Source organism: Callorhinus ursinus, unplaced genomic scaffold (assembly GCF_003265705.2).
Source record: "Callorhinus ursinus isolate GAN/ISIS: 27379988/994484 unplaced genomic scaffold, GSC_fseal_2.0 scaffold9, whole genome shotgun sequence".
NCBI lineage: Eukaryota > Metazoa > Chordata > Mammalia > Carnivora > Otariidae > Callorhinus > Callorhinus ursinus.
This window is the reverse complement of record NW_027397071.1, coordinates 10,549,504-10,571,780: the sequence shown is the minus strand read 5'-3', so window position 1 is coordinate 10,571,780 and position 22,277 is coordinate 10,549,504. Positions and strand designations below refer to the sequence as shown.

The 22,277-nt window shown below is 38.9% G+C and overlaps 1 protein-coding gene and 1 pseudogene across 1 annotated transcript in view; one reads left to right on the top strand and one right to left on the bottom strand.

Moving 5' to 3' along the window:
- Positions 1-22,277, top strand: part of EEIG2 (EEIG family member 2) — an 85,346-nt gene that overhangs the window by 9,808 nt on the left and 53,261 nt on the right. The window lies entirely within an intron of this gene.
- On the bottom strand, positions 19,506-20,167 carry LOC112824455 (GEL complex subunit OPTI-like; annotated as a pseudogene).

Below are 22,277 nucleotides of genomic sequence, written 5' to 3'. Positions count from 1 at the left end.
CTTATTATTAATTAGTTCTATTTCTTTTCAGCTTAAAGAAGTCTCTTTAATATTTCTGTAAGGCCAGTTTAGTAGTGATGAACTTTCGCTTTTGCTTGTCTGGAAAACTCTTTATCTCTCCTTCAAATCTGAATGATAACCTTGGCGGGTAGAGTAGTCTTGGTTGGAAATTTTTTTTTTCCTTTCAGCCCTTTGATATCTCATGCTACTCTCTTCTGCAGAGTTTCTGCTGATAGCCTTATGGGGTTTCCCTTATACATAACAATTTTGTTTTTCTCTTGCAGCTTTTAAGATTTTCTCTTTAACTTTTGACATTTTAATCATAATGTGTCTTGGTAGCTCTCTTTGGGTTCATTGTATTTGGAACTCTCTGGACCTCCTGTTTCCTTCTCTAGATTAGGGAAGTTTTCAGCCATAGTTCTTCAAGTAAGTGTTCTGCCACTTACTCTCTTTCTTCCCCTTGTGGGACCCCTAAAACACAAATATTATTTCACTTGATGTTGTCCTAGATGTTCCTTAAATTATCTTCATTTTTTAAATTCTCATTTCTGTTTGCTGCTCTGTTTGGGTGAGTTCCATTTCTTATCTTCCAGTTCACTGATCCATAGTTCTCCTTCATCCAGTATACTGTTGAACCTCTGTGGTATATTTTTCAGTTCGGCTATTGTATTCTTCAGCTCTGTGACTTCTGTTCAGTACTTTTTTTTAACGTTTTCTATGTCTTTGTTGACGTTCTTACTGTGTTCATCCATTCTTCTCCAGAGTTTGGTGAACACTTTTATGACCATTACTTTGATTTTTCTATCAGGTGGATTACTTATCCCTATATCATTAAGGCCTTTTTCTGAAGTTTTTTCTTGTTTTTCTATTTGGAACATGTTTCTTTGTTTCCTTATTTTACTTGACTCTCTGTGTTTTTTCTGTGTATTAGGTGAAACAGCTACCTCTCCATCTTGAAGGAGTGGCCTTGTGTAAGTGATGCTCATTCTCATTTAACATTGCCCTAACTCTTGGCTGTCTCTCAAACCTTTGCAATTATCTAAGCCACCTGATTTATTCTTTTATTTTTTTAAGATTTTATTTATTTATTTGACAGAGACACAGTGAGAGAGAGAACACAAGCAGGGAGAGTGGGAGAGGGAGAAGCAGGCTCCCTGCTGAGCAGGGAGCCTGATGCAGGGCTCGATCCCAGGACCTTGGGATCATGACCTGAGCCGAAGGCAGACGCTTAACTGACTGAGCCACCCAGGCGCCCCACCCTGATTTATTCTTGATATGCCCCTGTTGCTGAGGTTGTGCCAAGACCTATTAGTGATCCGAGGGAAGGAATCTCATTTATCACCTAGTTTGGAAGCCAGACCCTCACTCAGGCAGGAGCTTTTAAAGTTTGCAAATATATAAAAATCCTATGGAGCCACAGTCGTAATCTCTCTTAGGCTCCAGACCAGGAGATCTTGACCCTGGGCAACAGTTGCAAAAATCTGGGAAGGCTCATTGAGCTGTAGCAAGGCTAGTGGGATGCACAAGGATAGTATTTCCCTGCTTACATTCCCTGGATATGCCTCCTTAGCCTCTAGATGTGTGGGAAACCTGAAGCCTATCCCTCAGGCTGAAGCTTCAGGCTAAGTAAATAGGCCTTTTTCACAGGAAGACTAGGGTTGTGTTTCAGTCTGCTGTCTTTGTAGTGCCCAGGGCATAGTGGCCTACCAAGAGCTGTCTTTTGGACTGTTACAGTCCTGTGGAGCTCTAGAATACTGGTCCTCTTGGCCACCAGGGTCAGACCATCAACAGATGTCCCCTATATGGATTGCACATGCCCACTGGCTTTAGTAAAGGAGCTGGAAGTGTAGGGGATTGGACACACTCCCTAGCTTTAGAAAAGCAGTGGGAAAATGTCTTGACTTCTTGCACTGGTAGTATTCAGCAATGTAGCAAGAGAGTGAGTGCCTTGTCTGTGTGCATGCACTGACTTTAGGCTTGGGAGTGGAAGGATGCCCCAACTACTCAGTTGCCAGCCCCAGCCAGGGGAGGGTGGGGATGGGTTGCAACAGCCAGTGCTGGCAGACTTTAGCTAGGGAGCAGGAGAACTTCACAACTGTTTATGCTCTCTGGTTTCAGCATGTGCCATGACTGCTCACCCGACCCATCCCAGCAAGACAGTGAGAGGGTACCACATCCAAGGTCACCCATCTGTGCTAGTAGGCAGTGTGGAGAGTGAAGCAGTGGTGTCTGCCAGTGCATCCATATCTGGGAAGCATCTAAACTGTCCCCTACTCCTCCAACCAATGCCCCCAGATCAGCAAATGAATCTCTCCCACACAAAACCTTGCCTCTTTTCAAACTCCTATTTTTTCACTGGGTCTCAGGGTGAGTGAGACTGTACAGGGTGAGTGAGCCCTCCAAGAGTGGAATCTCAGTTTCCTATAGCACTTTGGGACCCCCAGACATCAGACCTATTGGTTTTACAAGCCAGACATTCCGGGGGGCTCATCTTCGTGGTTCAGATCCCAGGGACTGGGGGCCCATTGTGGAGCACCAATCCCTGACTCCTCCAAAGAAGTGTCTGTCTGGTGAGATCCCTCCCTATTCTGTGTCACCACACGAGAAGTGGGTTTTGGGGGTTTTTTTGTAAGGCTGTGTCTCTGCCTCGCCTACCCATCTTGATGTGGTCCTTTTTTCCTTTATTGTGGAGAGTACTTCATCTAGTTTTTAGATCTTTATCAGAGAGAAATGATCCATATGTAGCTATAGATTTGGCATATCTGTGGGAGGAGGTGAGAATTCAGGATCTTCCTAGGCTCCCATCTTGGACTCCCACCCTCCTCCCATCCCAGAATTCTTTTTTTTTTAATTATTTATTTTTTAATTCCAGTATAATTAGCATATAGTGTTATATTAGTTCCAGGTATAGAATATAGTGACTCAACAATTCTATACATTACTCAGTGCTCATCATGATAAGTGCACTCTTAATCCGCATCACCTATTTCACCCATTTCCCCAGCCACCTCCCCTCAGTAACCGCCAGTTTATTCTCTATATTTAAGACTCTGATTTTTTGTTTCTTTTTTCTTTGTTCATTGTTTCATTTCTTAAATTCCACATATGAGTGAAATCATATAGTATTTGTCTTTTTCTGACTGAGTTATTTCACATCATACTGTCTAGATCTAGCCACGTTGTTGCAAATGGCAAAATTTCATTCTTTTTTATAGCACACACGTACACCACATCTTCTTTATCCATTCGTCAATTGATGGACACTGGGGCTGCTTCCATAATTTGGCTATTGTAAATAATGCTGCAGCAAACCTAAGGGTACATATTTCCTTTCCAATTAGTGTTCTCATATTCTCTGGGTAAATACCCAGTAGTGTGATAACTGGATCATATGATAGTTCTGTGGTTAATTTTTTGAGGAACCTCTATACTGTCTTCCACAATGGCTGCACCAGTTTGCATTCCTACCAACAGTGCACAAGGGTTCCTTTTTCTCCACATCCTCTCCAATACTTGTTTCTTGTGTTTTTGATGTTAACCATTTTGACAGGTGTGAGGTGATATCTTATTGTGGTTTTGATTTGCATTTCCCTGATGATGAGTGATGTTTAGCATCTTTTCATGTGTCTGTTGGCCATCTGTGTGTTCTTTGGTGAAATGTTCATGTCTTCCACCTCTTTTAATTGGATTATTGGGGGGCGGTAATTGAGTTGTATAAGTTCTTAATATATTTTGGATATTAACCCCTTATCAGATATATTATTTGCAGATATCTTTTTCCATTCAGTACATTGTTTTTTGTTTGGTTGATTGTTTTCTTTGCTGTGCAAAAGCTTTTTATTTTGATGTAATCCCACTAGTTTATTTTTGCTTTTGTTTCCTTGCCTTAGGAGACAGCCTAGAAAAATGTTGCTACAGTTGTTGTCAGAGAAATTACTGCCTGTGCTCTCTTCTAGGATTTTTATGGTTTCAGGTCTCACATTTGGGTTTCTAATCCATTTTGAGTTTATTTTTGTGTATAGTGTAAGAAAGTGGTTCAATTTCAGTTTTTTGTATGTAGCTGTCCAGGTTAACCAACACCATTTGTTGAAGAGACTGTCTTTTTCCCATTGCATATTCTTGCCTCCTTTGTTGAAGATTAATTGACCAAATACTCATGGGTTTATTTCTGGACTCTCTATGTTCCATTGATCTATGTGTCTATTTTCTGTGCCAGTATCATACTGTTTTGATTACTACAGCTTTGTAGTATATATTGTTTCTGGGATTGTGTATCTTCAGTTTTGTTCTTTTCAAGATTACTTTGGCTATTCAGGGTCTTTTGTGGTTCCAGTCCTGTGAAAAGCTGTTGCTAATTTGATAGGGATTGCATTAAATCTGTCGATTGCTTTGTGTGGATATGGACATTTTAACAATATTTTTTCTCTCAATCCATGAGCATGGAATATCTTTCCAATCATCTTCAATTTCTTTCATCATTGTTTTAGAGTTTTCAGAATACAGGTCTTTCACCTCCTCGGTTAAGTTTATTCCTAGGTATTTTATTTTGTTGGGTGCAATTGTAAATGGGATTTTCTTAATTTCCTTTTTGATTATTAGTGTATTTAAATGCAACAGGTCTCTGTATATTGATTTTTGTATCCTGCAACTTTACTGAATTCATTTATCAGTTCTGGTAGTTTTTTGGTGGAATCTTTAAGGTTTTCTGTATATAGATAGTATCATGTCATCGGCAAATAGTGACATTTTACTTCTTCCTTACCAACTTGGATGCTTTTTATTTCTTGTCTGATTGCTGTGGCTAGGATTTTCAGTACTATGTTGAATACAAGTGGTGAGAGAGGACATCCTTGTCTTGTTCCTGATCTTAGGGAGAAAGCTTTCAGCTTTTCACCATTGAGTATGTGTCACAGACTTCTTTATACCCTGACCAGAAATGGGATCATCTATTCACATAATACAGTATTGTAATAATGGTAGCTTACATTTTTTGTATACTTTTCCCATGTGCCAGAAACTTTTCTAAGCCTTTATATCCTCAAAATACCCCTAGTAGGAAGGTACTATTATTACATTATTGCTGTTATTACTTTCATTTTATACCTGAGGAAACAGAAGTACAAAGAGGCATTGAAAATTATACAGTTAGTAAACATCAGAGCTAGGAGTTAGGGTACACTCTTGATCACGAAATTCTGCTGCCTTTCAAATTTTATGTTACATGTTTTCTCATTTTTATGTTTTAACGAAATTGTAAGTAAATATATATGGTATAACTTTTTCTGAATGCTAGTCTCAGAAAACTTGTTCCCAAATGTGACACCACTAAAGAGGTCACTAGACCTGGCCCCTCTAGATTTGCCCCCAAATTACTGTATATCAAACATAAGAAACATAGTACTCATGCATATGCTTTTTCCCCCCCAAGGTGTGACATTCCAGTAGGAAGTCCTCAAAATTCAGTCTCATTACTGGATAGTTGTGCCTTGTAAAAATATTATTAATGCCATTTTACACCAGCAAGTTAATATTCACTATTACATCACTAAGTCTTGCACAGTAGGCAGTTTATAAATATTTATTGAAAGTATACAGATATTTGGAGAGAGGATCTGTTGTAGCTTTGCTAAGGATGACAGTAACACAGAGACCCCTAAATTAAATATAGAAGGAAGTCATTTGGGGAAGTATATGCTGTTCTATGTACATGGCTTATAAAGAATTAATGTTCAGTTTGGGGTATAAGCCTTTGAGGGATACTAGCAAATAGAGATCCAGAGAAGTATATAAAGATTCTGAGGAATCTGAGGTGCCTGGGTGGCATGATTGGTTAAGCATCTGACTCTTGGTTTCGACTCAGGTCCTGATCTCAGGGTCGTGAGATAGAGCCCTGCATTGGGCTCTGCGCTTGGCACAGAGTCTGCTTATTTCTCTCTCCCTCTCCCTCTCTCAAATAAATAAATAAATCTTAAAAAAAAAGATTCTGAAGAATCTTGAATTATGAGGTGAGTCTCAAGAGAGGAGATGATAGTCTTCAAATAATACAACAAAAAAATTGTGTGTATGTATATTTTACTTTCTTAATTTTATTTAGTTCTTATAAAATCCCTTTTATAGAGGTGTTATTTCCTATTGGGTTAGGATATATGTTGGGTGCTGTAACACATACATTAAAAAGTAATAAGTGGCTTAAAAGATATAGAAGTTTATTTCTCTCATATAAATTCCAAGCTGATGTGGTGGCTCTGCTCTGTCAAGTTGTCAGGGGCTCTGGCTTTATCTTGTTGCTCTGTCATGCCCAGGGTATTGTTCTCATCCACAGGGACCAAGTTAGTTTACCCCACATCCGAATTCTAGCCACTAGAAAGGAGGAAAGGGGAAGGGGGGGGTCCCTATTGCCCAGAGCCCATTGACCAGAACTTACACAGAAAGCCACATCCAGCCACAAGAAAGGTTGAGAAATGTAGTCTTTGCTGGATGTCCAGTTGCCCAGAAAAAGATTCAGTTAGCCTCTATCACAGTTAGCCTCTGTCACACCACTGTTTTGTTTTGGGTTTTGTTTTAAGTAGGCTCCATGCCCAGCGTGGAGCCCAACACGGGGCCAAACTCACAACCCTCAGACCAAGACCTGAGGTGAGGTCAAGAGTCAGGATGCCTGGGACGCCTGGGTGGCTTAGTCGGTTAAGCGTCTGCCTTCGGCTCAGGTCATGATCCCAGGGTCCTAGGATTGAGTCCCACATCAGGCTTCTTGCTCAGTGGGGAGCCTGCTTATGTGTGCTTTCTCTCTCTCTTTCTCTCTTTCTCTGACAAATAAATAAATCTTTAAAAAAGAAAAAAGTCGGATACTTAACTTACTGAGTCACCCTGGCACCCCTATCACACCACTGTTTTAGAAATGAGAAAGTTGATCCTCAGAAAAGCAACATAATTTGTTCCAGGTCACAAATCAATTAAATGAAAGATTTTTGAAAGACTGTCCCATAAAGAAGGAATAGGCTTATGCTGGGTGCATCAGAGGACAGAACCTAGGATCACTGGGGACATGTTAAAGAAGATATGTCTCTATCCAGTATAATATTAGAAAAGTAATCTCTAATATTTAGACGAGTACAGTAGTGAATAGGCTACCTCGGTACCCTGTCCTTTTGTCAGGGACACTGTCCTTCGTTAGAAGGATTGGTGACGTAGATGGTGCTCATGGCCCTTTCTGACTCCAGGATTCTATGATTAGGCTTTCAGTTGTATTTCCTAATAATGCTCTTCCTAAATCACCCATTTTAGCCAAGACTGGTCAGCTTATAGCAGCCAAATGTTTATGTGTTTCTGTCTCCTTGGTACTCTCTCCTTTTCCACCTCTTCTTCACCATTCTTGTAGTGGATTCAAATTCCAACCATTCTTCAAGAGCTAGATCAAATGTCTCATTGGCTTTATGCCCATACCTGTCCCAACCTATAATCCACCCACTGCTTGCCTGCAATGTTTGCTACGCATGCCGTGTCCTTAATAAATGTCGGTTGTGTGTTGAATGAATGAAATCTTTCCTCACTGTCCCACTCTGATTTTACCTCTCACTCAATTCTTAAAATTCTTGTTTCTGCCCACCAGTCATTTTACCCAAATCTGTCGTTTCAATTGCCTTTATGAAAAATTTCCATGCAGCGTAAAATTTACGGTAGTAAAAAATACAAGAAAAGGTAGAAGTGTTTAACTATTTTGGGGGGCGGGGCAGTGGAAGAGAATTCCTTAGCAAGGTTTTGAAAAAAGTCTAGCTGGAGAAGGAAATGAAGTGATAGAAGAAATAGTACATATACACAGTGGCAAGGAACAGGGGCATGGTATGTACTGGGAGCACTATGAATACAGGTTTACCCCGCTATCCAATGTCGAACATTCCTATGAAATCTTTCATAAGATAATGGCAAAAGGGAGAGAGTACCACCCCCCCTTTCCAAAAATTCACATTCCAGCACTTCACATTTAGGAAAGATCCACCTTATTCTGGTAATAGCTTTTTTCGTGAAAGCAAAAATCCTCTTCAGACTTCTTTCATTTAGCAGGCACCAATGTAGGTCTTTTTAAATGTGAAATGGCAAACACAGACTTTCAGAAAGTGAGGGATACCTTTGTGTAGTATTTTCCACCCTTATGGTTCTGCTTTTTGCAGTTTCAGTTACCAGAGGTCGGCTGCAGTAAGGAAGCAGATGGTCCTCATCTAACATACGGTCAGGGGGTCAGCAGTAGCCTGAGGCTATATCACAATGCCTGTGTCATTTGCCTCACTCATCACAGACATTTCATCATCTCACATCACAAAAAGAAGGGTGACTATAGTACAGTATTTTAAGCGAGACCACATTCACATAACTTGTTGCTGTATATTGTAATTCGGTTTCATTGTTAGTTATCTTTGCCAATCTCTAACTGTGCCTAATTTATAAATTAAACTTTATCAAAGGTATGTATGCATACGAAAAAACATAGTACACATAGGATTCCATACTTTCGGATTTCAGGCATCCAGTGGGAGTCTTGGAACGTAGCCCCCATGGATAAGGCGGGGGGTGGGGGGACGCTACTATAATTGCGTATTACTGCTGACACATAAAGAGAGGGAGAGAGAATGATCTCTACAAGGAGTCTGGACTTAATGTTGATACTGTAGGATCTACAGAGCCAAAAGCAGAGGAGTGACTTATGCAAAGTTAGTAGATTGGCTTAAGGCAGGAGTTTAAGAGAATTCTCATCTGACGACCTTAGCTTTCTCAGTAGCAACTGAAAAAGGGAGAAAAAGAACATGGGGATAATGATAAAAGATCAGAAAAGCTTCTATAAGTGAGGAGAGAAAGCTGGCCAAAGACAAATCCAAAAGGCCCAACTAGAATTTAAAACATAACTTTAGGGGCACCTGGGCAGCTCAGTCAGTTAAGCATCCCAACTCTTGATTTTGGCTCAGGTCATGATCTCAGGGTCCAGAGATCAAGCCCCGTGTTGGGCTCTGCACTGATCATGGAGCCTGCTTGGGATTCTCTCTCTCTCCCTCTGCCCCTCCCCCATGATTGCTCTCTCTCTCTCTCTCTCTAAAAAAAACCATGAATTTTAATGATGGCAGTGTGTATGTTCATGCATTTTTCTCCAGCAGTGCTCATAGGTTTGAGATAGGAAAAAATGGATAGAAGGTTTGATCCAGGTTTAGATGCGGTAGGTCTGTGGAAAGGCCAAGGAGGCTAGGGAATTAGAGTGTTGGTGAGAAAGGAATTTTAAGCAGTCATGGGGTCCACACTTCATAAGGAAAGAAACCAGGCCAGGAAGATAAATAGGAAAACAAAATGGTTAGAAGATGCAGGCCTCAGTGATTGTGAAGAAAAGTACATGTGAAAGGAATGAGGTTGTGACAGAGTTGCTGGAGTCAGAGATGTGCTCAGGGAACAGGATCTACATCTCCCACCAGAGGGTACATTTGTTACAATTGATGGACCTACAGTTGACACATCATTATCACTCGTGAAGAAGCCCATGGTTTTCATTCAGGTTCACTCTTGGTGTTCTATATCATGTGGGCTTTGACAAATGTGTTCTGACATGTATCCACCCTTACAGTATACAGCATAGTTTCAGTGCCCTAAAAATCTTTGTCATCTGTTCATCTCTCCTTTTCCCTAACCCCAGGCACCTTGGATTTAGCCTTTTCTAGAGTGTCGTATACTTGAAATCATATAGTAGGTAACCTTATTCAGATTGGCTTCTTTCACTCAGTAATATGCTTTTAAGGTTCTTCCATGTCTTCAGAGCTTCATAGCTCATTTCTTTTTATCACCAAATAATAATTCTGTGGTCTGAATGTACCACAAATAATCTGTTCACCTACCATTCACTATATATATGTGTGTGTGTATATACATCATTTATATATATATATTGTTTTTATATATTATATATTTTTATATATTGATTTTATATATATAATTTATAAATTTGTGTATATTTATTTATATATTAATTTATATAAAATTCCATTTATGTGAGTTATCTAGGGTGGTCATACTCAGAGACAGAAAGTAGAATGATGGTTGCTAGGACCTGGGGGGAGGAAGGAATGGGAAATTGTTTAATGTGTACAGAGTTTCACTTTTACAAGAGGAGAAGAGTTCTTAGAGATTTGATACAATATGTATTTAAGACTACTGAACTGCACACTTAAAAATGGTTAAGATAGTAAATTTTATGTTATGTGTATTTTACCATAGGTTTTGTTTTTGGGTTCTTTGTTTGTTTGTTTTTTGAGAGAGAGAGTGAGCAGGGGGGAGGGGCAGAGGGAGAAGGAGAGAGAATCTCAAGCCGACTCCATACCATGTGTGGAGCCTGACACAGGGCTCAATCCCACAACCTTGAGATCATGACCTGAACCAAAACCAAGAGTTGGACACTTAACTGACTGAGCCACCCAGGTGCCCCTTTACCACAATTTTTAAATGAATAAGTATTTCAGCCCCTCCCCCAACCTTTATTAAATCAGGCCAATTATTTACATATTACTATATTTAAGTAAAGTTGATTAGTATTAAGAAGAATGTTTTCTCCTTTTTAAACTTCATAATACAGGAACATTTTGCCATGAATTTTCTGCAATAGCATTGATGAGTCCGTTCAATCATTCTGCAAACTAATGTGATTTAATAAAATTAACACATATAGGTTTATGTAGTAATTAATTTTTACTTAACAATTTTAGGCAAGTCCCTCTTTTCCCACTTGTATTTGTGTTTATTTAAGCCATTTTTGCTTGTACTATAAGTCTTGAGATATATTTTGTTCATCAGCAAATAACATTTATTGATAATATTTCAAATTTATCTTTTATTAAATGTATTACCTTAATAAATTTGTTCTTTTTTAAAGATTTTTTAAAATTTATTTATTTGAGAAGAGACACAAACAGCATGAGAGAGAGAGCAAGCAGGAGCAGGGGGAAGAGCAGAGGAGAGGGAGAAGCAGACTCCTCGCTGAGCAGGGAGCCTGATGTGGGGCTCAATCCCAGGATCCTAGGATCATTACCTGAGCCGAAGGCAGATGCTTAATGGACTGAGCCACCCAGGCACCCCAATAAATTTGTTCTATGAAAGTACTGTATAGGACATTTACTTTCATCTTTTGCATGAACCCTTTTCATTATCTCAAATGATATGTCCATCATAACAATTTATGAATATATTATAATAAAATAATATATAATATATGTAATATAATTGTTACTATAAACATAGGTATAAAATATAATTTTATCATCAAAAAGTCTGTAGTTTAGTGAGAGATACTGACGCATATACTGTTAAGTACAATATAGGGCAGAGTGACAAAGTCTACAGTAAATGTACAAATCAAATTGTATGGCAGTTCAAAGAAGAAAGGGAGCTATTAATTCTGACTGAGAAAATAGGAAAGACTCCTTAGAAGAGGTAGCATGTGAACTAAGCTCTGAAAGATTAATAGGACTTATCCAGTAGGGGGGAAATGGGACATTAGAACGTCTGACATTTTAACTTGAATAACTTTTTGACTTGCATTTATTATTAAAAACCATCTTAAAGAGCAGTACATTTATACTGAATCTTCATCAGGAAAGCATTTTCTAGTGCAGCCACTTTGTAAAACAGACTGGCAATTCCTCAGATGTTAAACAGAGTTCCATATGATCTGGTGGTTCCTCTAATCTACCCAAGAGAAATGAAAACAAGTCAACACAGTGGTGCCTGGCTGGTTCAGTTGGTGGAACATGGGACTCTTGATCTTGGGGTTGTAAATTCGAGCCCCACTTTGGGTGTACAGATTACTTAAAAATAAAATCTTGGGAGCGCCTGGGTGGTTCAGATGGTTAAGTGTCTGCCTTCAGCTCAGGTCTGGGATCGAGCCCCACGTTGTGGTCCCTGCTCAGCAGGGAGCCTGCTTCTCCCTCTCCCTCTTCTGTTCCCCCTGCTTGTGCTCTCTCACTCTCTCTCTGTCAAATAAATAAATAATCTTTTTTAAAATAAATAAGTACAAATAAAATTTAAAAAAAAAAAAGAAAAAACATGTCAACACAGGGGCGCCTGGGTGGCTCAATCGTCAAGCGTCTGCCTTCAGCTCAGGTCATGATCCCAGGGTCCTGGGATCAAGCCCCACATCAGGTTCCCTGCTCTGTGGGAAGCCTGCTTCTCCCTCTCCCACTCCCCCTGCTTGTGTTCCCTCTCTCGCTGTCTCTCTCTGTCAAATAAATAAATAAATCTTAAAATTCTATAAAAAACATGTCAACACACTTATACAAGACTTTTCATAGCAACATTAATCATAATAGTCAAAAGTCAAAACAACCCCAATGTCTGTCAGCTGATCAAATGGATAAATGTGGAACACCGTACAATGGAATATTATTCAGCAATAAAAAAATGAAGTACTGATACATGCTACAACATGGATGGACTTTGAAAACATCATGCTAAGTGAAAGAAACCATCACAAAAGGCTACATATTATATGATTTCCTATTCTGGGCATTTTATATAAATTCAGTCTATTGAGACAGAAAGTAAATTAGTAGTTGCCCAGGCCTGGGGGGTTGGAGGGAAAAGGGGAGTGACTGCTGATGAGGTTTCTTTCAGAGGTGATGAAAAGGTTCTAAAACAGATTCTGGTGGTTTCACAATCTGAATACACTAAAAACCATTGAATTGTACATTTTGGATGAATCATATAGTGTGGGAATTATATCACAATAAAGTTGTTTTAAAAAAACATTTTCTGGTGCACCTGGCTGGCTCAGTCCATAGAGAATGCAGCTCTTGGTCTCGGGGTTATGAGTTCAAGTCCATGTTGGGAGTGGAGCCTACTTAAAAATAAAAATTAATAATAATAGGGGCACCTGGGTGGCTCAGTCGGTTAAGCGTCTGACTCTTGATTTCAGCTCAAGTCGTGGTCTCATGGACTGTGAGGTTGAGCCCCATGTCAGGCTCTATCCTGGGCGTGGAGTCTTCTTTAGAGTCTCTCCCTCTCCCCCACTGCTTATGCTTGTGCTCTTTCTCTCTAAAATAATACTAATAATAATAAAAAAAGCATTTTCTGACAAAACTCTATTAAACCAGTCTAAGTCCTTGGACAGTTTTCTATACAGTTCATTCTTTCCTTTAACAAATAATTGTGTGTTTACTATGTGCCAGGCACTATTCCAGGCAGTTGAACTATTTCTATTACTTTTCACTTGTTTTTCATAAAATTATTTTTCTTGGTGATTATTCTCTTTATATATTTTGCAATAAACCTGAGTTATAAAACAAGTATAAAAATTATAATATCCTAATTTTTATTAATCTGTTAGAATGTGTATAATAGCTATTTTTTTAATAAAGTCCAATTTTCCCGGATCAGATTTTACATGTCTAAACTATGTTAAGAGGGGTGCCTGTGTGGCTCAGTCCTTTAAACGTAGGAATGTTTGTTCCAGCTCAGGTCATGATCTCAGGGTCGTGAGAGATGGAGCCCTGCGTTGGGCTCTGCGCTCAGTGCAGTCCACTTGGGATTCTTTCCCTCTTCCTCTCTCTCCCCACCAGCTCATGCGCAAGTGCGTGCTCTCGCTCTCTCTCTCTCTCTTTCTAAAATAAATAAACTGTGTTAAGAATTAATTTTTGTGGCAGTTCATACAGCCAAAAGCAATTTTAATCATTTTAGCTAGTGAGTTATTTTAGCTACTTTTTTCAAAAAGATTGATTGATTGATTGATTGATTTGGAAGAGAGAGCATGAATGCAGGCCCGAGAGTGAGGGGAGGGGCAGAGGGAAAGAATCTTCAAGCAGACTCCACCCTGAGCACAGAGCCCCTCACAGGGCTTGATCTCAAGACCCATGAGACCGTGACCTGAGCCAAAACCAAAGGTCAGCACCTAACGGGCTGAGCCACCCAGGTGCCCCTTTAGCCACTTTTATGCTTATTATTGATACCAATAATATTCATTATGGATTGGATAAAAAAAAACTTCTAGAATTTTTCTTTCTTAGCTAAACCAAGAGAAAATTTTGAGCGTTGCCCTCCAGCTCTATATTATGGTTTAGGGAGCAAAGATCTTCAGGTTCAAAATGTCCTGCTTTGGGGTAGGAGAGAAACAGACTTGATAAGCAGGAACACAGAACCATAAAAGTGGACAGTGTTGAGAACATGTCTAGGTAGTGAAGCCGAACCGAAAATGTTTGGGGGCTGTAGTGAAGGACAAGACAGCATCAGGGGCCAGATTTTGGTAGGCCTTGGATGCCATTCTGTGAAGACAGAATTTTATTCTGTATGCAATATGACCTTGAACCCACCATACCCTTTTTTTCTGATCCTAAAATTAATTCAAGATCAGTATAGAAAATTTGTAGGAAAATACATAAAATTACAAAGACGAAAATATTACCCATCCAAGATAATTACTGTTAAATTTTTGAAATGTACCTTTCCAGTTTCTTCCAGTTCATTTTTTACACAGTTGAAGCCAAATTGCATACACAATTTTTATTCTGCTGTTTTTTTACTATTATAAGCATTTTCCACATTATTAAACACTTTAGCATGTTATTTTAATAGTGCCATACATAATATTCTTTCATGAATGGACTATAAGTAACAATTCTTCTGGTTTGGATATTCCTGTTGCTTTCAATCTATTCCTCTCTTGCCCATTCTGAGCTCTCTCCCATGAACATTTGAATGTGAGGTAAAGCAAGGTCTGTGATGATGTATGGTAGGCAGCTGAAAGTTTATGTCTGAAACTGAGCAGGGTAGTCAGGATTGCATAACTAGATTTTTAAATAATCCACATGGACAGGTAATTAAAGCCAGAGATAGCATATAGAACAAAACATAAAGGCCAGAGGATAGAACCTTGGTAGACGAAGATCTAATTAAGGAAAATGAGTCCAAAATTTTCTAGAGGAATGTGGTATCACAGAAGCTGAGGAAAAATCTTGAGAGGGTGTCCAGCTCTGCCATTGTATGAGAGATAGAGTGGTGTAAGAGCTGCTCTCTTTATTTGAAAATCAGCAAGTCTGGTGAACTTTTTTTTTTTTGAGGAATAATTGACATATAACATTATATTAGTTTCAGATGTACAATGTAATGTACTTGTATACGTTACAAAATGACCACTACAATAAGTCATCTGCCACCATACATAGTTAAAAAAAATTTTTGTGATGAAAACTTTTAAAATCTACACTCAGCAATTTTCAGATGTGCAATACAGTTTTATTACTATAGTCACCATGCTGCACATTATATCCTTGTGACTTATTTATTTTATAACTGGAAGTTATCTATTTGATCCACTTATCCATTCATATGTCAGTACACTTAGGCTGTTTCCATATTCTTGGCTATTGTAAATAATGCTTGTTTGTTATTGTAAATAATTTTTGTTTTTGGGTTTTTTTCTATAAATACTCAACAATGGAATGGTTTTATGGCAGTTTTATTTTCAATTTTTTGAGGAACCTCCATACTGTTTTCCATAGTGGCTGTACCAATTTACATTCCTACCAACAGTGTACAAGCATTTCCTTTTTCCACATCCTTACCAGTACTTATTTCTTGTCTTTTTGATTCTACCCTTTCTGACAGGTGTAAAGTGATAGCTTATTGTGGTTTTGATTTGCATTGCCCTGATGATTAGTGATGTTGAGTATCTTCCCCTATACCTGTTGGTCATCTGTATGTCTTCTTTGGAAAAATGTCTACCCATTTCCTCTGCCCATTCTTTAATCAGGTTTGTTGTTGTTGTTGTTGTTGTTGTTGAGTTGTAGGAGTGCTAATTTTGGATCTTAACCCCTTATTGGATGTATGATTTGCAAATATTTTCTCCTATTCAGTAGACTGCCTTTTCATTTTGTTGATGGTTTCCTTTGCTGTGCAGAAGCTTCTTAGTTTGATGTAGTGCTACTTGTTTGTTTTTGTCGCCTTTGCTCTTGGAGTCAAACCTCAAAAATCATAGTCAAGATTATGTCAAGGAGCTTACCCAGCTGTGTCTTCTGGGAGTTTTATGATTCCAGGTCTCATGTTAAAGCCTTGAATCCAGTTTGAGTTAATTGTTGTGTATTGTGTAAGATAGTGGTCTAATTTCATTCTTTCACAAGTGGCTGCCCAGTGGTGAACTTGAGAGAGTAGTCTCATTAGAGTCATAGGGGCAGAATCCAAGTTTCGTGGAGTCAGGGGGTGGGCAGGTGGTGAAGCAGCCCAAGTGTCGAGTGTAATTGTGCTTTTGGGAACTTTGTGAATGAAAAGGAGAAAAGTGAATTAGGTAAAAGGGGGAAAACAGGAAAAAACAATAGTTTTATATATTTATTTTTAGGATGGAGACCCAAACATGATTCTAGGTTGGGGCAAAGAAACAGTGTAAGAGAAAATAGGGGTAGAAATATTTAAAACAAACTCATGATTGAACACCTTTCTGTTATCTCAAAGAAAAAAAGAAGTTTCTGTCCTGAAACCTGTTTACTGGTTTCAGAAGAAATTCTCAGGCTTTTCCTAATCAAATGCTATTTCCATACATTGTGGCTTAGAAATTAGCTTACACCCAAGTCTGATTTTATCTTAATGAAATGAGGAAGTAACCATAGTATTGATTTTGGACCTTACATGTTTGCTTCATTTCATTTTAGTGAGTCATCATTAGCATAGCTTTGGAATAAACTTATTTAGTGACATTTTCTTTCTAGTTAAAATTTTATATATTTCCCTGTTCACAGACTGCAACCACATTTGAAAGGCAATTTCTGGGAATTCTCTAGTGCTGGTGTCTAAAAAAAGTTGTTAACTTTTTTTTTAGAAAACTTGTTAACATTTTATCTTCTATTGTTATCTTTTGAGGCCAGTTCAGGGTCCCATAAGGTTTTGTTTTTGTTTTGTGGTTTGTTTGTTTGTTTGTTTTAAGTATCACCTCTGTGTACCATCCTGGACACGAAAGTCTCTGCATTTTGGTCATTTCTTATGGGATAGAATGACTTTCAGAAAGCTCAAACGACTGTCTTCCTTGGAGTGTCCTATAGACATCACTATTTTCTCTGCATCCAAGGCAGAGACAGTTTTAGAAATAACAGCCCCAGAAACATAGAAAAGATTGTTCATAGTCCCTGCAAAAGAAAATAATTGGTTCCAAAATTTGCTTATAGGCTAAATTAGTAAAGAACCTTTTATAAGCAACCATAAATTTCCTTTACAATTTCTATTAATGCATTTCTATTCATGGAAAAATTAACTCAGTCATTAAGTTACTAATACAGATGATAAGCATTTGTAATTATATACGACTGAGCAGTATAAGCTCTCTCATTATACTAATATAGTGTAAGCCTTCGTGAAGCCACTAGGAATTCAGTAATACCTGCAATATTAGCTCTTGCCAGTTCCTCATTTGAGAAACTGTATATTAGTGCCAACTGATAGTAAACCAAAATGAATCTGAGAGTAATTTTTATTAAGGTCACCCATATAAAACCAGCATACAAAAAAAAAAAAAAAGAGAGAAGATACTTAAAATACTCATTGCAGTTTTTCTAACTCACCTACTCTGGCCCCCCTGGGGTTTCCTTCCACGTGAGGAATGGTATCAGACCTGTCAAGCAATGCAGTGTGATGCATAAATCACGGAGCTTGCACTGACTGTGGTCACAGTCAGCAGGAGATACCATGGTGGGTCTCTGCCACTCAAGAAATCTCCCAGCCCACATGCTCAGTACAGTCCTTCTCTGTTCAGTCCCTAACCGCATCCTTTCACTGCCACCCAGATCTCTCCCCTCTTCCATCTCGTCCCCAGACCTCCCTTCAAAGTAGCACTCACTAGATCGTGTTGCCGCGACTTTTATTTTAATTCACTTCTTTTGCCTGAGGTTTTCCTCATATTTATATCATTATCATTATTTTAAGAATTACCAAAATAGCCAGAATAGAGCCTTCACAGCACAGTTTTCCTATTTTGTCACATTCCAACTATGTCACTGGCTCATTTCACTCCCAATCCCAAAAATGTAAGCATTCTACATTCTTCTCCTCCTTATCTGTATCTCCAAATCAGTCCTGATGGCCTGTGCAGGTTGTTTTGAACTCACTACGTACTATCACTGTAGCAGATAAACCTCCTCTGATACTCTAGCGTTCCCTTTCAATAATTTATGCTTGTGAAAATACCCAGGGGAGAGTATATTTTTTAATATATTCTGTAACACACAGCAAAAGTTCACTAAAGCCCCATCTTTCTTGCACTCAGTATCGTTTATTTGTAAGGCAGCTCCAGACACTTATAAAATGTCCCAGGAGTTTATCGAAACAAGAGAATCATTTTACCCAGGGACTCAGGAATTGTATCATAGAAAAATCTTCTGAGTGAAGTCTGGATTCATAACATTTTGTTCTTTACACAGTGCTATATATATATAATATATATATAAGTAATATAATAAATAATTATATATCATATATGTAATTTATCTATATGACATATAGATAAATTAAATATTTAATTTTGGGGCACCTGGGTGGCTCAGTCAGTTAGGTGTCCAACTCTTGATCTCAGCTTAGGTCTTGATCTCAGGGTTGTGAGTTCAAACCCCACATTGGGCTCCACGCCAGGCATTAAAGCCCACTTAAAAAAAGAGAAAGAAATTAGACTTGAGCCCAAGCCTTCTGAGCCTAAAGTTTGCTCCCTGTCCAGTAGACTGTGTAGATGAGGTTGAATGGTAGGAAAAGGATAGAGCACATTTGGGAGGCACCTCAAGGGAGAGAGGCTGTTGTTTTTTACACATGTTTTTAGACTGTTCAGAAAGAACAAAAAAAAAGTCATTTTGTTCAAAAATAAAGTATTTTGAAAGAACAGGTAACCTACTGACTTGGTTTCTTGCCCCCTTTTTTGATTCTTAAGGTCTAATTTTTAATTCATTTTTTTATTCTTACACAACGCAAGTGTCTTATTCAGAAAGGGTACCTGAGTGATAACTTTTTGCTTTGCTTTGCTTTGTTGTTGTTTTGGGTTTTTTTAGTCCTTGCACATCTGACAGAATATCCTTTTTTCCTTCAGACACGATGCGTAGTTTGGGCTAGGTATAGAATCCGCGGTTCACATCTGCTTATTAGTTCTGTAAAGTTAACCCCTTTTCCCTTTGTTTTTAAGAGTTGTAGAGAACATATATTCATTCCTACGTACATAACTTGATTTTAAGTACATGCGTTCATGAAGGATTCCACCTTATTGAAATAGGGAAGCTTTTTGTAGTTTTCTTTTTTTTTCCTCAATTAAAGATTTGATTTATTCAAGTACCCGAAAACATTCTACAGTGGAAACTGTTATTAGACTCCATGGCCCACGCACATACTGCCACACTGTTTTCAGAAGACTTGAAATGCCGCTGATAGTTTAAAAACTACACCTGGTGGAGAAATGAGGAAGACAACTTAATGTTTCATCTGGATCCAGAGGTGCGTCAGATTAAACGACCACTCCCATTAGCAAACAGGTGTTTCATGATGATAACCAAGAAGAAATGGTTGGTGATGGACAATTCAGAGATGCTTCCCCAAAAGTCAGATGGTTCTTTAAAAAGTTTCAGATCACAGCCCTTGCAGAAAACACTGATGCCCAACACACTGAATCTTGGTCCAGGAAACCTGGGTCTTTCTTCAGGTTCCACGTGGCTGGGGTGCCCCTACAATCATGTTTCCATGCTGTAACTATGAGGCTCCTTTATACCGGACAGAGAGCGGTGGGGTCTGTACACCATCAGTCATCGTGGATGGCAGCGTAAAAAATGATCCAAATGACCATGAACAAAGCAAAAGATATCATAAACCCTTCTTTTGTGAGCTCCCATGTGCCACCATATTCTTCCTCACCTGTCTGTAGGTAGTTGCTGAAGCAGAAGTACAGGACTCCTACATTGATCAGGCAGAATTCTGCTATTCCCAGGAAACCCCACAATGCTCACACTCCCCAAATGACACCTAGAACCACAGAGATGATCTGTCAGAACCAGTAGATCACATCTAAAAATTCATCCTTGTCCTCCCAGGCCGCGTTGCTCCACAGCACCTTGCTCCAGACGGAGACTTTGAGGGCCCCGTTGGCCAGCTATGGCTGAGGCAGCTCCTTTTTTTTTTTTTTTAAGTTTTGTGTAGTTTTCATTAAATTTTCCCAAACTATCCTGTGTATTCTTAAATTTGTAGTATAAGGTCTTTCCTTAGATTAGGAATGGGTTTTTTCTGTTACTTCATTTTTTTTATTGTGCTTTCTTCATCTGTACTGTCCTTTCTAGAAGGTAGGGAACTAAGCTGTGTAGAATGTGTATATTTACAGCAAAATAAATTAATTTTCTTGGATGATAAACTATTCTTGTCAAAAATACTTATTTTGATACATGGGAATTATGAAATTTTAGCATCTAGTTTAACACTTATTCCTAAATGAAGAAGTTGAAGCCCCAGTAGTTTAAATGATTAGTCACAACTCACCTAGTTTATAATAGAAAACACCTTGGTTCTCTATCCTTTGCTCTTTCCATATATCAAACTGCTTTTCTTTCACTGGCTCTTAAACTGAGAAGTTATAAATAGAAAAACTATATGTTAACTGACAGGTGAACTGGGTGCTAGTCTTCCTTTTTTATATTATTCAAATGGTTTCTATTAAGTGCTTAGAAATGTGATCAAAAAGTATATAGAAAAAATAATCTGTGACTATATGGGAACTTAAAAAATACATGTCTCTTTAGGTGAACATAAATTCATATTTTAGTCATAAAAACTACTCAGTTATACTATAAAAATTGGCATAATTTTGCATACTTTTTTTAAAATGACTTTTCTTGTTAGGACATCTGCTAAGTCACTGAATGACAATCTTTCTTTATCTTTTTTTTTTTAAGATTTTTATTTATTTGAGAGAGACACAGTGAGAGAGGGAACACAAGCAGGGGGAGTGGGAGAGGAAGAAGCAGGCTTCCCCCAGAACAGGGAGCCCGATGCGGGGCTTGATCCCAGGACCCTGGGATCATGACCTGAGCCGAAGGCAGATGCTTAACGACTGAGCCACCCAGGCGCCGTGGCAATCTTTCTTGCATGAAGCTACAAAGATTATTTTTTAATATATTCAGCAGATTATTAACAAGTATTCATTTATTTGGGGACCTACTGTATGTCAAGTAGTAGTGTGTGTTTCTAAGTGAAATTTCTCATCAGAACAGTTCTGGAGTGGGGAGCCTGGGTGGCTCAGTTGGTTGAGCATCAGACTCCTGATTTTGGCTCAGGTCATGATCTCAGGGTTGTGGGATTGAGTCCCCACATCAGGCTCTATGCTCAGCAGGGAGTCTGCTTGAGATTCTCTCCCTCTCCGGGGTTCTGGGTGGCTCAGTTGGTTAAGTGACTGCCTTCAGCTCAGGTCATAATCCTGAAGTCCCAGGATCGAGTCCCACATCGGGCTCCTTGCTCAACGGGGAGTCTGCTTCTCCCTCTGATCCTCTCCCCTCTCATGCTCTCTCTCACTCTCTCTCAAATAAATAAATAAAATCTTAAAAAAAAAAGGATTCTCTCCCTCTCCTTCTGCACCTCCCCCACCCACTCCTGCTTGTGCTGTCTCTCTCAAATAAATAAAATCTTGAAAAAAAAAAATTCTGAGCAGTGAACAGTGAGCTGTTGACAAACTTGCCTGCATTAAAGCATGTCCTTTTCTCTTTCCTTTCTCATGATGAAAGAGGAGCCCCTTCTTCTGTCAAGGGCCAATAACCCCCAACTATTGTCCATTTCATATCCGCTCTGACATTCTGAGAGATGGGTCCTCTCTGGTGCCATTATTCATACCTCCTCAAATCTTTGACTTTTTCTCTTTAGTGGTTCTTTCCTATCAGTGGTAAAACATGCTTAAGTCTCCTGCATGTTAGTTGAAATCTTCTTTCTACCCCATGTCCCCATCCGACTGCCACCTTCGTCTTCTCCACTTTATTACTAGTGTCTCTACCTCCTATAGTAATCTGCCTTCCACTCTCACCTTTGCACTGAAACTATACTTGCCAGTGTTATCAGTGACTTCATTGTTGCTGCTTTTTCATCATTATCTTACCTGCCCACTCTGCCACATTGGATATTCTGGGGCAACGCCTTCTTAAAAATCTTTTCCTTGGTCTCAGTGACAAACAGGATCTCCTTTGCTTCTCCATTTACCCTTTGGTCTCCTTCACCTGCCCCCTTCTCCTCCCATACCTTACATATCAGCGTTCCCTAGAGTTCCAGACTCCGCCCTC